Below are 16,171 nucleotides of genomic sequence, written 5' to 3' on the forward strand. Positions count from 1 at the left end.
ATTCACAAACTTCCATTGTTTTCTGTTTATTTGGCATTTTAGGAATTTATTTCTGTAGTATTCATTTTTTACTTTCGTTTAATTTATAGTGTATTAGATTGCTATAGTACTTGAAACTGTGTTCATAATATTGATTATGCAGGTATTTTTTTAAACTTTTTATATACTTTATCTTTAATTTTTATGTAGTGTCTGATTTCAGTTGTAATCAAGGGCTTACTTTCTTTCATTTTGTTCATTATTTTAACTTTAATTGAGTCTTGTATTTTATTGTTTAATATCTCAATAAATTTATGATTCGAGGTCAATATTTGTTTCCGTCGACAGTGCTCTAGTTATGTTTCAATACTCTAGTCCAACGTTTCCCAAATGGTGGATCACGACCCGGCACCGGATCGCGAAAGCTAAATGCCGAGTCGCCTAAAAAGAACTCTCGAAAACCTAGCTGTTTCGTTTTGGGGTTTTCTTTTTTTCACAAAACTCTATAATACAAGTAAATAGCGTTTAATCGGGACTAATGAATAAATAATTTAATAAATAGAGATGAAAAACGGGCTCCGTCCGCGTCCTCGTCGCCATTTCACAGTCTCTTTCTTCATGGTAAGGTAGTTCAACTAATGACGAGGCTGCGCGGCGGCAACCGCGCCATCAGCTGAATCGTTTGGCGGTCTGGCGTTTGTTTTACCCCCCCCCCCCATGTACTCACTCTGCTTGTTCAGTTTGAGTTAAGCATCGAGAGAGAGAGAGCGTATTTTATTGTATTTACTGTATATAAAAATCGGTTTCTATATAAATATAGAAACCGATTGGAAGTCGAACCGGATTTAAGAATAGAGTTATTATCTTTTCCTCCAAACCTGAAGTTTCTAGTTAACAAACAACAGCATCACACTTCTCATTAATAAATTACTTGGCTTTAGTTTAATTTCTTTATATTTTTGTAAGAGTAAATGCTTCTTTATTATAATAATAATAAATGAAAACTCTATGAACATTCAAATCTATTGGCCACAAAAATTTTAGTGGATCACAAAGATGAAGTATTAAAATAACCGGATCACGGGAAAAAAAAGTTTGGGAAACCTTGCTTTAGTCAATTGTTGTATAGGAGATGTTTCCAGTTGTATTATCTCTGTGCTGTAATTGCAAATTCACTTTAATGCCGGTTAGAAAATTATCCGCGAGAGGTTGAGCAGAACTGCTGTTGGATTTTGTTTCTACTTTAAGTTCTCTCTCTTGGGGATATTAATGTATTGTTCGAGTTCGTGGATGGTAAGTAGATCTAGATAATCTTGAGAGGAGCCGATATTCCTCAGCAAGTCAATATTCATATCCCCAATTATGAGAACATTGTCACTTCTTATCTCATCCAGACTACACTCGAGTTCTTGTATAAAGTTCGACTCTGTGTAGCAATGCGACCTATTTACAGCCATTATATGTATGTTATCATGTTATAAATATAAGTTGACAGTTTCACTTTTCATTCTTATGTTAGTAATGTTATTCACAGATATCGAATTTCGAATAAAGATAATTACACCTCCAGATTTGTTGTAATTTCTACACTGATAATAATTTTTAAATCCGCTTAAATGGTACAAATCAACTTCTTCGTCTTTAACGCAGATTTCCGCTAATATCAGAACATGTAGCAGATAGTGTAATTTGTCTAGAAGTAATTCTTTGTTCTAATTTATCTCGAATACTTCTTATATTTATATACAAAATATTCAAAGTACACTGTAAGTATTTACAGTGTCTGAGGATAAAACGTTTCTTAATTCTACTGAATCATGACATATTACACATTTATGAAACGTGAAATACTCGTCTGTCATTATTCTTGAGACAATTTTTACTCTCGCTGTTTTCTTAGAGTTACACAAGTCTTCTTCGATGTGATCCGCCATATTTTTGATGTCGTCTCTTCTCATGAAAAGTTTGCCCTGTTTGATCCAGAGATATCTGTAGTGCACTTCTTTACATTTCTTGGCAATAAACAGTAGATATTTCAGATTTCCAGTCGAGTGCTCGTTTAGATACGTTTAGTGAAATAAGTCCGCGTGGTTAGCCTAGTGGCTATGCGCTTCTCAACCATATGCCTGGGGAAGGAGTGTCCTAGGTTCGATTCCCGTCAGTGACGTGAGGAGCTGAAGGATCTTCCTCAGCCATAGCCAAGTTAGCCAGTCTTGGGCGTGGACAGCAGGCTTTTTTCCCCAGTTTATTCTGGGGTTTTTCATCCCGCAAAGCAGGCAAACTGGCCTTGAGAACTCAACACTACAGGCCATAGGATACACCGGGGCATAAGGCTGACCACCTTATCCTGTAAACGGAGTGAGGTCCGATGATGAATGAACCCTCGACACCGCAAGGTAAAAGAGGGTATAAGTAAGATGAGATGAGATATATACTGTATATAAACTTTATAACTGATATATATATATATATATATAAGTTTATGCTTAAATCAATTAAAACATGTAAAATTTATTTCAATGTTTTTCTTCATTCAAACTAGTGAATTATTTCCATCTTAAATTTTAAAGTCATTAATAGCGTGATGAGGTAGTGAGAAAAGCGTTCTTCTGTCCTATTTGATCTCATATAAGCAGTGAGTGCGCATCCTTAGCCAATTATTATTGACAACCTCCAGTAGTAGAATATTTTGAATCCATCTTAGACGCAGAAAACCTCTATAAGAGTTTTTCAAACGAAGATAAGTAAGCAAGTCTCATGCGGCGTTGTTAAGGTTTTGCTCCCTCCAAATAAAATCATCCAGAAGGAGAATATACGAAATTGATAGTACTATGGGACAGAATTATCCTATGGTTATCACAACTAGGTTTTTAACAAGCTAGATTACGAGAATTTTTACTCTCTCTCTCTCTCTCTCTCTCTCTCTCTCTCTCTCTCTATATATATATATATATATATATATATATATATATATATATATATATATATATATATAAAATAAGTTTAATGACTATTACCGAGAGAAAAGATGGCAAGATATATTTAACAATATACTACTAGTTTACTAGTTTCGTTACAAGAACATCATCAGGTATCATACTCAAAGAAGTATATAAAAAACTACAGAGACTTAACATTGTACTAACAGAACAAGTGAAAAACAGTAGCATGTTTGAAAAAATGCAAGTATGAGTTCCATACAAACGAATACTACGCGCTGTCGCGAGTGCGCCAGTACTGAACAGAAGCAACGTGTGCGTCCGAGAGATTGTAACTTAGGCTGTTATTGATATGAGAGGAATCTAGAGAAATTTCTCTTGATTCAACAATCTTTCTTTCCAGTTCATCGTAGCACACATGGATATTAGCAGTTTGAGTCCAGTTTACAATGTGCTGGCGGCCTTCGTCTGAGTTAGCAGAAAAGAGAACGTGGCTAGAGAGAGCGCTAGCTCTAGTCCTGTTATAGGAAATATCTCTACGGTGTTCATCCAAACGTAGAAGGATGGATTTAGCAGTCTGTCCATAATATGGCTTTCCGCAATCACATAAAATCTTGTAGACTCCTGGAAACTGAGTAGGAAGATGTTTCTGTTTATATTGGCAAAGTAATGAACGAAGTTTTGGAAGCGTAGTGTAGCACGTTTTGAAGTTAAATTTCTTGAGAATCTTAGCCAGTTTTGGTGAAAGAGAGCTGATGTAAGGTAAGGAGATGAAGGCTCTTGGGAGAGGGGGATCTTCAGCAGTAGTTGAGTGCCTGGGGGAAAGAAATTTGTCAATCTTCTTTGGAGAGAAGCCATTGTTGATAAACGTTTTTTTAAGAAAACTGAGTTCATTTATAATTTCTGTTTCTTCTGTAAGTAATGATTTGGCTCGGTGGGCTAAAGTGGAAATAATACCACATTTTTGTGGGGGATAATGATGGGAGGAAGCATGAAGGTATCTGTCAGTATGAGTAGGCTTTCTAAAAATTGAGATTTTAATGTTCTCAGCACATCTGGTAAGTTTGAGGTCTAAAAAGGGAAGACAGTCATCCGATTCCAGTTCGAGGGTGAAAGAGATTTTTTCGTGGCATTTGTTTAGGTGGTCTAAAAATAAATAGAGGTTATTGACGCCGTCTTCCCAGATGAGGAAAATATCATCAATATATCTGAACCAGACTTTTGGTTTAAAGTGAAAGGAGTTAATAGCTTTTCCTTCAAATTCGTTGAGAAATATATCCGCAAGAATCGGAGAGAGTGGGCTGCCCATAGCCAGACCTGAGTTTTGTAAGTAGATCTTGTTGTCATATTTGAAGTATCCTGACTTTATGCAATGGGAGAGAAGAGCAAAGAGTTTTTTTGATAATTTATTCTTGAGAAGATCGAGGACTTCTTGAGCAGGAACATTTGTAAAGAGAGAAACAATATCAAAACTGGCCATTAAATCTGTTTTTTTAAGTTTGATGTCCTTGATTTTAGAAATAAAGTCAGGATACTTCAAATATGACAACAAGATCTACTTACAAAACTCAGGTCTGGCTATGGGCAGCCCACTCTCTCCGATTCTTGCGGATATATTTCTCAACGAATTTGAAGGAAAAGCTATTAACTCCTTTCACTTTAAACCAAAAGTCTGGTTCAGATATATTGATGATATTTTCCTCATCTGGGAAGACGGCGTCAATAACCTCTATTTATTTTTAGACCACCTAAACAAATGCCACGAAAAAATCTCTTTCACCCTCGAACTGGAATCGGATGACTGTCTTCCCTTTTTAGACCTCAAACTTACCAGATGTGCTGAGAACATTAAAATCTCAATTTTTAGAAAGCCTACTCATACTGACAGATACCTTCATGCTTCCTCCCATCATTATCCCCCACAAAAATGTGGTATTATTTCCACTTTAGCCCACCGAGCCAAATCATTACTTACAGAAGAAACAGAAATTATAAATGAACTCAGTTTTCTTAAAAAAACGTTTATCAACAATGGCTTCTCTCCAAAGAAGATTGACAAATTTCTTTCCCCCAGGCACTCAACTACTGCTGAAGATCCCCCTCTCCCAAGAGCCTTCATCTCCTTACCTTACATCAGCTCTCTTTCACCAAAACTGGCTAAGATTCTCAAGAAATTTAACTTCAAAACGTGCTACACTACGCTTCCAAAACTTCGTTCATTACTTTGCCAATATAAACAGAAACATCTTCCTACTCAGTTTCCAGGAGTCTACAAGATTTTATGTGATTGCGGAAAGCCATATTATGGACAGACTGCTAAATCCATCCTTCTACGTTTGGATGAACACCGTAGAGATATTTCCTATAACAGGACTAGAGCTAGCGCTCTCTCTAGCCACGTTCTCTTTTCTGCTAACTCAGACGAAGGCCGCCAGCACATTGTAAACTGGACTCAAACTGCTAATATCCATGTGTGCTACGATGAACTGGAAAGAAAGATTGTTGAATCAAGAGAAATTTCTCTAGATTCCTCTCATATCAATAACAGCCTAAGTTACAATCTCTCGGACGCACACGTTGCTTCTGTTCAGTACTGGCGCACTCGCGACAGCGCGTAGTATTCGTTTGTATGGAACTCATACTTGCATTTTTTCAAACATGCTACTGTTTTTCACTTGTTCTGTTAGTACAATGTTAAGTCTCTGTAGTTTTTTATATACTTCTTTGAGTATGATACCTGATGATGTTCTTGTAACGAAACTAGTAAACTAGTAGTATATTGTTAAATATATCTTGCCATCTTTTCTCTCGGTAATAGTCATTAAACTTATTTTATAATATTCCAACCGAGTTAAAATGAATTGTCAAAATATATATATATATATATATATATATATATATATATAGAAACCTTTATAGGGAGAGAGCGAGAGGAGCCAATGTTTCTCCAATTAATCAGAGCAATTGATAATTTTCATCTAAAAAAGATAATGCACTTAAAATTACTGTTTGTATGTATGTCGCAAATTGGAAAAATATGCATTAAAATCTTTTAATTTAATTCGCAGTAAGTGATTATGAATTTAAACGAGACAAAAATCGGTGCGTAACATCTATAGTTACTGTCCTAAATAAAACTAAAGACTCTGAGGTCAGTTATAAGTCCGTTTACTGCGGTCGTCAAATATATATCTGGCTGGTTCACGAGTTTCCGGAAAGAAAACCTCCAACTCACATGAGACCGGCTAATTCATTTACGACTGAAAAAGTTCTTATAATGTTCAGTTCGTCCTACGACAGGATTCGAACCCGGGTTTTTTCCAACCATTGGTCCTTGTCGGTACAGACTGCACTGCAGAGCCACGAGTTTTCAGATTACTGTGGAAACAGACAAATAGACAAATATATTATTAAGAAAAGAAGACGCCACAACTAAATGCATGTAGTCAGAAAGATTATTGTTTAATTGACAGCATAATTCAAGAGGGTTAGTTACAGAGTAATCATTGCACAGAATAAAGCCATAAACCAATAGTACAAAGTGTCTTAATATCATTACCTCTCCAACAGCGTCTACGTATGTCACGTGACACGCAGGAACTTCTTTACTTGTTCATTCACGGAATTTTGCTCATTTCTTAAAGCATGATAATTCATTCTTATCTACTGAACTCCATTTACCCAGATGAGTAACATTGCACAATTGACCACCCCTGATCATCATTCCGGAATATTTCGAGTACCCAATTCTGCTACAATCTGCCTGACGCTGAATGTCGTAATCGGATTTACCGTACGAGTGATATTTCTCGCATTCGTCGCCCGTTTCCTTGGTTATGTTACGGCAACTTTTTATGTCTCTTGAATATCTGGTTGACGAAACGTCCTTCCATTTCCACTCCGAAACGATCGTTCCGTTTGATTCGACTGTACGGTTTATGGAGTAAGTGGTTTCGTCGCATTCTTCGGGAAGTTTTTGGGCAGTGCAGGTCATCGAACCGTCATTATATCTGCACAGTTTTCCGCAGGTTGAGTTATTGTCGTGGTTCCAAGAATAACTCGTGACAGAGAGCGTATCAAATGAGCCTGTCGTATCATTCAAAATGTAGTGAATTTTTTCCATGCATCGGGAAAATTTCGATCGGGAAAAGTTTCTGCCTTGAAAAGCTACTGCAACCGCAACAAATACTGACATCAGTAAAACTGTAATGGACTTCATCGTCAAGGAACTGTAGTAATGCTGTCGATGAAAGAGTCAAGTAAGTGAGAGTTTTTATGCTACTATTTTCTATTCATAAATATATTAGGTTTACTTTGGCATGTTTTCCTAGCTATAGATTGCACAAATAGAGAATGACGTGTGGCATATGGACAAACATTACTATGATCTCCTTTATCATACTCAAACAATTTACTCTCTCGTGAATTGAGTGTTTCTTATATATATATGACAATATACTTCCGTATATTTCAAGGACTTAAAAAACTTTTCTCTCTTTTCTTATTTTAATTTTTTTTCTTTCAATATAGCTTTCAAAAAAAAATTTCTGTTTTCTTCGAACTCCATCTGTTGACTGTTAGGGAAATAGATGCTTGACAATATCTATTAACATTAATATTAATTTTAATGTGTGTGTGTGTGTGTGTGTGTGTGTGTGTGTGTGTGTGTGTGTGTGTGTGTGTGTGTGTGTGTGTGTGTGTGTGTGTGTGTGTGTGTGTGTGTGTGTGTGTGTGTGCGCGTGCGCTTCGCAACTATATGCCTGGGGAAGAGTGTCCTAGGTTCGATTCCCATCGGAGACGTGAGGAACTCAAGTTAGCCGGACTTGGGCGCGGGCAGTAGGGTTTTTCTCCCATTTTAGCTGGAGTTTTTTCATCCCGCAAGCAGGCAAACCGATCCCGTGAACACACATGGACTACAGTCATGATTACTTCCATCAGAGGAACGACGTGCCGGCTGCATTATTTCTCAGTGACTATCCTCATTAGGAGGAGACCTAACCCGTCTGAATCAGACGGAAGGGATATATATATATATATATATATACATGTATATATATATATATATTAATTTCCTCTGGTTTATGTTTATCATTTTTCAAACTCTTTCGCTGTGTGTTTATCGCAGTTAGAATCTTGTGCATGAAAAATGCATTTTAGTGGAAGTACTTTTAATCAATTACTCATTTTAGTTAAAAGTCTGTTTTTCATTCAAAGTATTCAACGATTGACATTCTACTTTCCGATAGATAACAGCATGACTGTTTTTACAAGGTCAATCATAAGTTAATGGGATTTTTTTTTTTTTTTCAAAGAGATGTACGAAATATTCTCATTACGTGCCTCAATATGCAATGCTTTAAAAAAGAAAATAATAAACAACATTAAAATAAAGAGTTAAAGGCGGAAGCGAGATAAACAAAAGTTTATCTCACTTCTGCCTTTAACTGTTTAAAGGCGGAATCTTGCTTCCGCCTTTTTGAGGATTGATAGACTGGTGATAGTTCAAAGTTTAAGAGAAACAAAACCTGTTCCTAATGTTTGAGGTTGTATTAAACATGGCGAAATATGGATGGCTGTTATTCAATGAGCGTTTTTATTCTTTCACACTACAGCCTAACGTATGGTATTTACATGTTGTTTAAGAATGAATAGGTTAAAATATTTGCTATATTCATTATATATAATTATCTTCTTGTATATATATTATCAGTCTCAACCAGCAAGTTGTTTTTGAAAGGGAAAAAAATCATCTCTCTAAGACAGTTTTTCTGCACATTCACCCCATTTTTTCACCTTTCTGCAAAATGTTCTTTTAAACATTCTGTTACTTGAATAAAAAGTCTAAATTGGCGAATAGCAACAAGGACACTGAAAAACAAACAAAGGCACACATTTTAATACTCTTTTTGCATCATTTTAATGTGTGCCTTTGTTTGTTTAACAACTGAGGTATACAGAAGTATACTCGGCAAACATTTCTTCCTGCATGCGGAACCGTGACGTAAAGATTTCAATGCGTTTTCAAATGAGTGACACCCAGATGTCATTTGGGAACCTCCGGCATGTGGAATCAGTTAACAGCATTTTAGAATGGATGGTGCTAGGTCATTATTTAACTATGCTGCAATTGAACATCCCCAATACTTAGATATTTCTTCGAATCTATGTTGTTTAGAGATGTCAGCCACCCAGTACCGGCGATAGGGTGTAGCATAGAGGCAGCCTGCCTCACGGCTCGGTTTCAGGGCGCTCGTTCAGCCATATTGTGGAAGGCGCCATCGCTATACTAACAATTTCTGTTAGCGTATCAAGTGCGGAAAGACGTTTTTCCAAGCTTAAATTGATTAAAAATTATTTGCGAATAGCAATGACCCAAGAAAGATATTGGTTGGTCTAGCCACTATATCGATAGAGGCGAACATAGCTTATAATTTAAATTTAGACGAGCTTATTGTGCGATATCTCCGTAGGGCAGGGCCATTTTATCATTAGGCGAACTTAGGCAATCGCCTAGGGGCGCTAAGACATCCACATGTGTAGGTGTACATGTGCTTGTGTGAGTATCACATAATATATATAGGGAGACAATGTATATGGGCGCGTAAATTTTCTTTGCCTAGGGACTTCAGATGCTCTCGGACAGGCCCTGCCACAGAGCAAACATTTAATTAATATTATTATGAAATCGTTTTACATCAATGTTTCTTTTGTAATAAAAACAAAATAGCAATTGGAAATTTTCTTATATTTTTGTCTTATAATCCATTAGGGTCGATATTTAATTGTTTGCCTCAGGGTGCGATCTATTCTGGCAACTGCACTGCAGCCGCCAAAAGTGTTTCACATAACGTATGGTGCGAAGCAGGCCATGATCCTTCACAGAAGAACTGCAACCAGCGAGCCTTAAGGAATATAGCACGTCAGTTAAATGGGCTAAGGCGCTGAACTTTAACCATGGAGCAATGGATACCAGTCCAGTGGTTAAATTCCAAACGAATAAGCTTCGGAACCCTTAAAGTAAAGATCATAAATGTGAGGCTGTTGCTAGATTGTCGCAACAAAGCCATCAGGCTTTCCCCTTCTACACCACCAGAACATTAAATACAAATACAACGTATTAATATTATCGCATTGCAACTGATGGGAATAGCGCGTTTCTGTGGATTCGTTACAGACTTCTTTCTCTTCAGAAACTATAAACTATCATTACAAACTCGTTTTGTATTATCGCTGTCATCCGAGCTATTTTTCCGTTTAAAGAAGGTACCAATGTACTTATCCATAGTTGAAATAGTAGACCCACATAAACACAAAAATATTAAACGATTTTCGTTTTGCTTCTCACAATCACGAGCTCTGATAAACAACTGATCTGCTGTTCTGTTGTTGGTTACTCATGATCCACCACTAGTGTTCAGCAGAAAAACCAGGAGCTACCATCAACTCCAAGTTTAATCGCTGTGCCACTACCATGATCTCTCACTTCAAGACCGGCCACACAAGACCAATGGTATAAGTCTTCCCCATCTGCAAAATCTGTAGCATCGAGGGAGCATCACCAATGCATTTACTAAATTTTGAATATTTCTAAATGTGAACTTTATAACAACTCAGAAAGATGCTGTATAAAATACATGAATTTGACTTGTATAATCTGGAGTAATAATAATAATACCATGGAATAATAATAATAATACTTTTTATTTATTTTTTAATTTCTAAACTGTTTATACATATAATTTTGACACATAATCTCTCAAATATTTACATATACAGTATACAATGATCATCTTGATTAACATTCAGTATATTATTTTACAAGGTTCAGCACCGAGTGCTACATATAATGAAATTTCAATAATAGTGATGATAACATAGGTTTTTTTTTTTGCTATCTTTTAAAATAACAATCACAGTAATAAACAGAATGATATAGTTCAGAGTTACACAAGTTATACTATTACATGTAGCTTACTATTTTTTTTGTTTTTCAAAGTTTGAGAAAGAGTGATTATTTTAGTTAAGATAAAAAGCCAAATAGCTAGTTTTCTGGCACCTTAATATGGAAAATAAGGGGATAAACATCCTTTGTTGTTTGCCTTCGCCAATAGTTTTTCGGCATGAAACTTATAGATCGTACTTATCGATCTTTAGTTTCGCTTACTGGCTATAAAACAACAAAGGATTTATCCCCTTATTTTCTAAAAGAGTGATTATACTACAGTATTTACACATGTGCAATTAAAATATGATAAAATATAAATATATATATATATTTTTTTACAATGGCAAGTTTATTATTCTCATCACAAATTATTTACAAATATATAACTGAAGTACTACTATCACATTTTCTGTTTACTACAAATATTCATTACAGAATGTTAAGTAAATAATGTTAGATAAATACTACTACTGGGATGTAATGTCTCAACTGCATCCTCGAAGCTTTGCAATAAGCTTATCTGAAGATGACACTGGTTATATATATATATATATATATATATATTGGCAACTGGTTTTTCTGCCTACTGGCTTTTATGAGATTTTCTCTTGTGGACTTGCTCATAAGATGAATTATGACTAGTGCAGGTCGTGGCAAGTCTTGGTTTTTGCTCTTCCTAGGAATCCGATTTACAGTCTGAATGTTGTTAAGCTGTAGGGGATATCAATTGAATGGCCTAATTTTAAAACCACGTCTCTGAGGTTTTCTGTAGGTGCCGTTTCAGGAAGACCATTTATGACAAGATCTTCTTTATATTGTTGCTGATTTAAACGCTTGTATTGTAGTTTTAGAGAATTAAGTTCTTGATGGAGTTCGGATGTCTCTTTCATCAAATTGTGTTGCCTGTCATTTAGTGCGTTAATGCTCATTTTAATGTCTTTTGCCGTTTGCAACACTTCTATCACTGCTAAATTATTATGTTTTACCAAATCTTCATATTCGCTAGATTTTTTTGTTATTTGTTCGTTCTGTTTATTAAAGAGTTCTTGCACAAGATCTACTAAGCTGGCTTTTATGGTCTCTAGACCGTTTTCAATTAGTTTATTTAAAGAGTTAAAATTATAGGACTCACCTGCATTTTTTTGTCTGTTCAGTTCGTCGTCTGATTTTGCCTCCGGTGTAATCGGCTGCGTCGTAGGTGGCTGCTTTAGGTGCGTTTCTTTGTTCTTCCTACAGAGTACGCACTTCCATTCCTCGCGTGTTATATCGGATTTATATTTATGTTGCCCGGTTGTTTCTGAAAAGCCGGGACATTTTAAGTGTAGAATCCTACTGCATTTCGTACAAGTTATATTATTTCTGTCGGACGATAAATCCACCAGGCATTTGATACACTTCATGACTCACCTTTCTTCCTTTGAGCAGTTGGCATGATTGTAAAGATGGTGACGTCCTTTGTTCCTCGCTTCTTGTTGACCACGGTTCTCTCTGTTCACTTTTCAACACTTCAAAATTTGGTTTCTTCTTAGCCAATCTCGTTGAATTTTATATCACTGTCTTCGGCGTGATAAGTAGGGTTACTTGGGAACACTTTCAACTTAAAACAGGAGTTGGAACGACTTTAAAACTATAAAAAACTAGAGCAGCAATATCACCGTGCGCCCGTTCCTATGCCTACATAGCGCCCTCTCTCAATAATAATAATAATAATAATAATAATAATAATAAATGCTGGTTACTGACTGTTGCTCGACAGTGTTGCCAACCAGAAAAGACAAAATATCGCTACGAGTCTGTCAAAATTCCGCTGCAATAATGTTTGCTTCTCAATCACTGCAAGATAACGCATTACAGGAAGCTCCAAACCTCCCCGTCCCTTTCATCATGCGTTCGTAATCAGGCGACTGTTGATGTTGACTTTATATAATCATTCAAAATTGTAAACAATTGTTGAATAAGAAGACAATAATGTAGACATAATTACCGTAAAGGAAGAAAGTCAAAAAACAGAAAAAAGTTCCGGGGCCGGACCCCGGAGTGTCGCGGCTGAATTTAACCACTGTACCAGTCCTATGTAACGATGGGTCATGATGCACGCTATTCCGCTCTAATGGCCGCCTGTTTGGATACTGCGCATATGTGTGTGTGTGTGTGTGTAGAAGAACGTCATTTATCTGAGTGTGTTCTCTAAACAATGAAGTGGTATTTAAATCACAAAGTTAAAATACATGCGATTGTATCTTTAAAAGTTCGGCTTTAAAAATGTGATAGTTATAAACTTTAAGGTTATTTAATTTCTTTAGAGAACACGCCTTTAATTTTTTTTTTTTTTTTTTTTTTTTTTTTTTCAGATGAAGTGAATAATATTTGCATACAGGTTCACGGGCAATTCATCGCCGACAATTCATCGCGCGAAAATTGATCGCGGGGAAATTCATCGAGAGGAAAAATCATATCAGGGAAAATTCATTGCAGGAAAAATCATCGCAGAAATAATTCGCTGAAAGCGTTATTCGCTAGAAAATTGAAGTCAGCTTGGTTTAACACGTGTCATGTAAAGGTGTGTGATATTTGATAATAAATTCTATCTGAGAGATACCGCTAACTCCGATGTCGGTATAGTACTGGTTTAGCTTTTTATTTATTTGTTTCTTTTTTTTTTCAATAATTTCTAGATTGTATCTGAAAATAAATAAACCATCATATATTATATTTGTAGTTTTTTTTTATGCGTTATATTTTTTCATGATGTTATACTTCTAAATAAATCCGCTACAAGTCTGCAAGATTCTCTGACTAAATTGAATAGCTGTTGTAATAGATATGGTATGAAGGTCAGCAATAAAAAGACAAAGACAATGAAAATAGGCAGAATCATTGAAAATGTCAACTGTGTTGTGAATGGAGAACCTGTGGAACAAGTAAAACATTTCAGCTACTTAGGCACAATTTTTACTGAAGATGGTAAACTAAATATAGAAATAGACAACAGAATCAGCAAAGCTGGTATCGTGGGAAGTCAATTGAATAAATTCATATGGAATAAGAAAGAAATTAGTCGGAACACTAAATTAGCTGTATACAAGACTGTGTTCAAACCAATATTAACTGATGGATCTGAGAGCAGGGTCAGAAGTAAAACACTTCACCAAAGACTAGAGACCGCAGATATGAGAGTCCTGAGAAAGATTAGAGGCGTGAACAGATGGCATCAATGGCAATATCATATTAAAAATGAGGTTATTAGGAAAGAACTTGACATTGTCAGCATCCAGGAATGCGTTAGCAGAGCTAATCTCAGGTGGTATGGTCACTTAAATAGAATGGGAGAGGAAAGATTAGCAAAACAAGTGTTCTCTGCCAGGTTGGCAGGAAAACGACCCAGAGGAAAACCAAGATATAGGTGGATTGATACGGTACAAAGTGCCTTAGACGATAGAAATATAAGATCTGATAATGTTGGAGTCTTGACAAGTAACAGACTGATTTGGAGGAAAATTGTAGATAGGAAGTTAGTAATGATGTAATTTTTTTCATGTAGTACTGTCATATCCTGTACACCCCTTGAGGGTACATGACAGGAATTTGATGATGATGATGATGATGAGTTTTTTTTTTAAGTTTTATCGCATTGCACATACTAGTAATGAATGTATCTCTCGGATACATGCGACCTAAGCTGCAAATTTTTTCGATCGCGACTTCCGCAGGGTTAAAGAAGGTACCAATGTACTTATCCATTGAAATACCGTAATTACTCGAATATAACTCGCACTCATGAGTTTACTTTTCAAAAAAAGAAATTAAAAAGTTTCGCATATACCTCGCACATGAATAAAAGCTTAAACACTGCACGTTGGGACAATAGTAACTGCTCCCGCGGTAATCAACACGCCCTTCCCAATAGCCACTATATTGCAGAGCAAGAAAAACAATTACTTTTATTATGTTAGTGAATAAGGTATGAACAGTCTGTGTAATATTTTTCTCAAGAAATAGTGTAATTAGAGACAAATTGGATAAAAACGACACTAATGAATGAATCATACAGAAACTATGCTGTATAGACTCAAGCAAAACCATATGGCTAACAGAGTATCTAACTAAAAACTATTGTTATTAATTAGATGTGTGTAAGTTCGCAAAGCAGCACTGAAATTCAACCGAACGTGTTAAAATTCGTAAACATATTAAAACTAAGAAATATATATATAGTGAATATTGTTATGGCAGTTTCACATATGGAATTCGGTTGAATTTCAACTCAACTGGCTTTATCTTTCGATCGTTATATACAATTTTCAAAAGCAGTCATGCTAATATCCATGTTCTTATTATCCATCGTAAAGTAATCAGGGATCCTTTCGTTATTTTTAAAGTTTTTCGAAGTCATCTTCGCGCTTTGTCCTCCATATATGCTACGTGTCATCTTTTCTCGTGAAGAGTTTACAGTCCTTGATCCAGAGATACTTATAGTCTTTATCCTGTTTATATTTTTTTCCTGTTTATATTATGAAAAAAATATTCATGACGTCATAATAGGGGGAGCTGTTGCAGTTCACACCAGAGAAACGAATATAAGTCTCTTGGTTAAAATCCCAGCACATCAACTGATCTTAATAAATTCTACTTTTTTACAAGTTCCATGCGAAAAAGATTATTCTCATCGATTGCAAAAATAAATAAATAAAACAAAAATAATACCCGCATAGAAGCACGATATTTATTGAACCAGGCAACCTAATGTTTATAATCTTCATCACGTAATATACATAACTTTCGTCACAACTGTATACTCCGTATACAATTGTGATGAAATATTACAATAAAACCTAAAAGTTTTCCAGGACTGGTGTCCAAGTGAGCTGAAAACGACACGAATGCTATTCAAATCATATGACAACGATGTGGCTCTGGTATGGTTGCTTATGTTAATTACCGTGGCAACAACGTTGATTACATTTATTAAATCTAAACAACAAAATTTTGTCAAAAGCCTTTTCAATGTCGAAATGAAAAGAAGAGACTTGCTGAAACGAACGTCCTTCAGAGAAAAAAGCAGCTGTATTAATAGAGATTTTTTCTGAAATGTCACTCTTCTCAATCCTGCTGTCACGCTCTCTATTTTTTTTTTTTTTTAAATTACAATAGCTGGATTTTTTCAGATGTTTACCCATCTGATAATTCATTGCATGGACAGAATATAGTACAGGGGTGGCCACAACGTAGCTGTAGTCACGCGGTTCTTCACGATCCACCAGGAAAAAATAAACAAAAAAAGAAGAGGAACAAAATTAAAAAAAAAAGA

Source organism: Typopeltis vanoorti, chromosome 3 (genome assembly GCF_054136105.1).
Source record: "Typopeltis vanoorti isolate ZY-2024b chromosome 3, IOZ_Tvanoo_1.0, whole genome shotgun sequence".
In the NCBI taxonomy this organism is placed as follows: domain Eukaryota; kingdom Metazoa; phylum Arthropoda; class Arachnida; order Uropygi; family Thelyphonidae; genus Typopeltis; species Typopeltis vanoorti.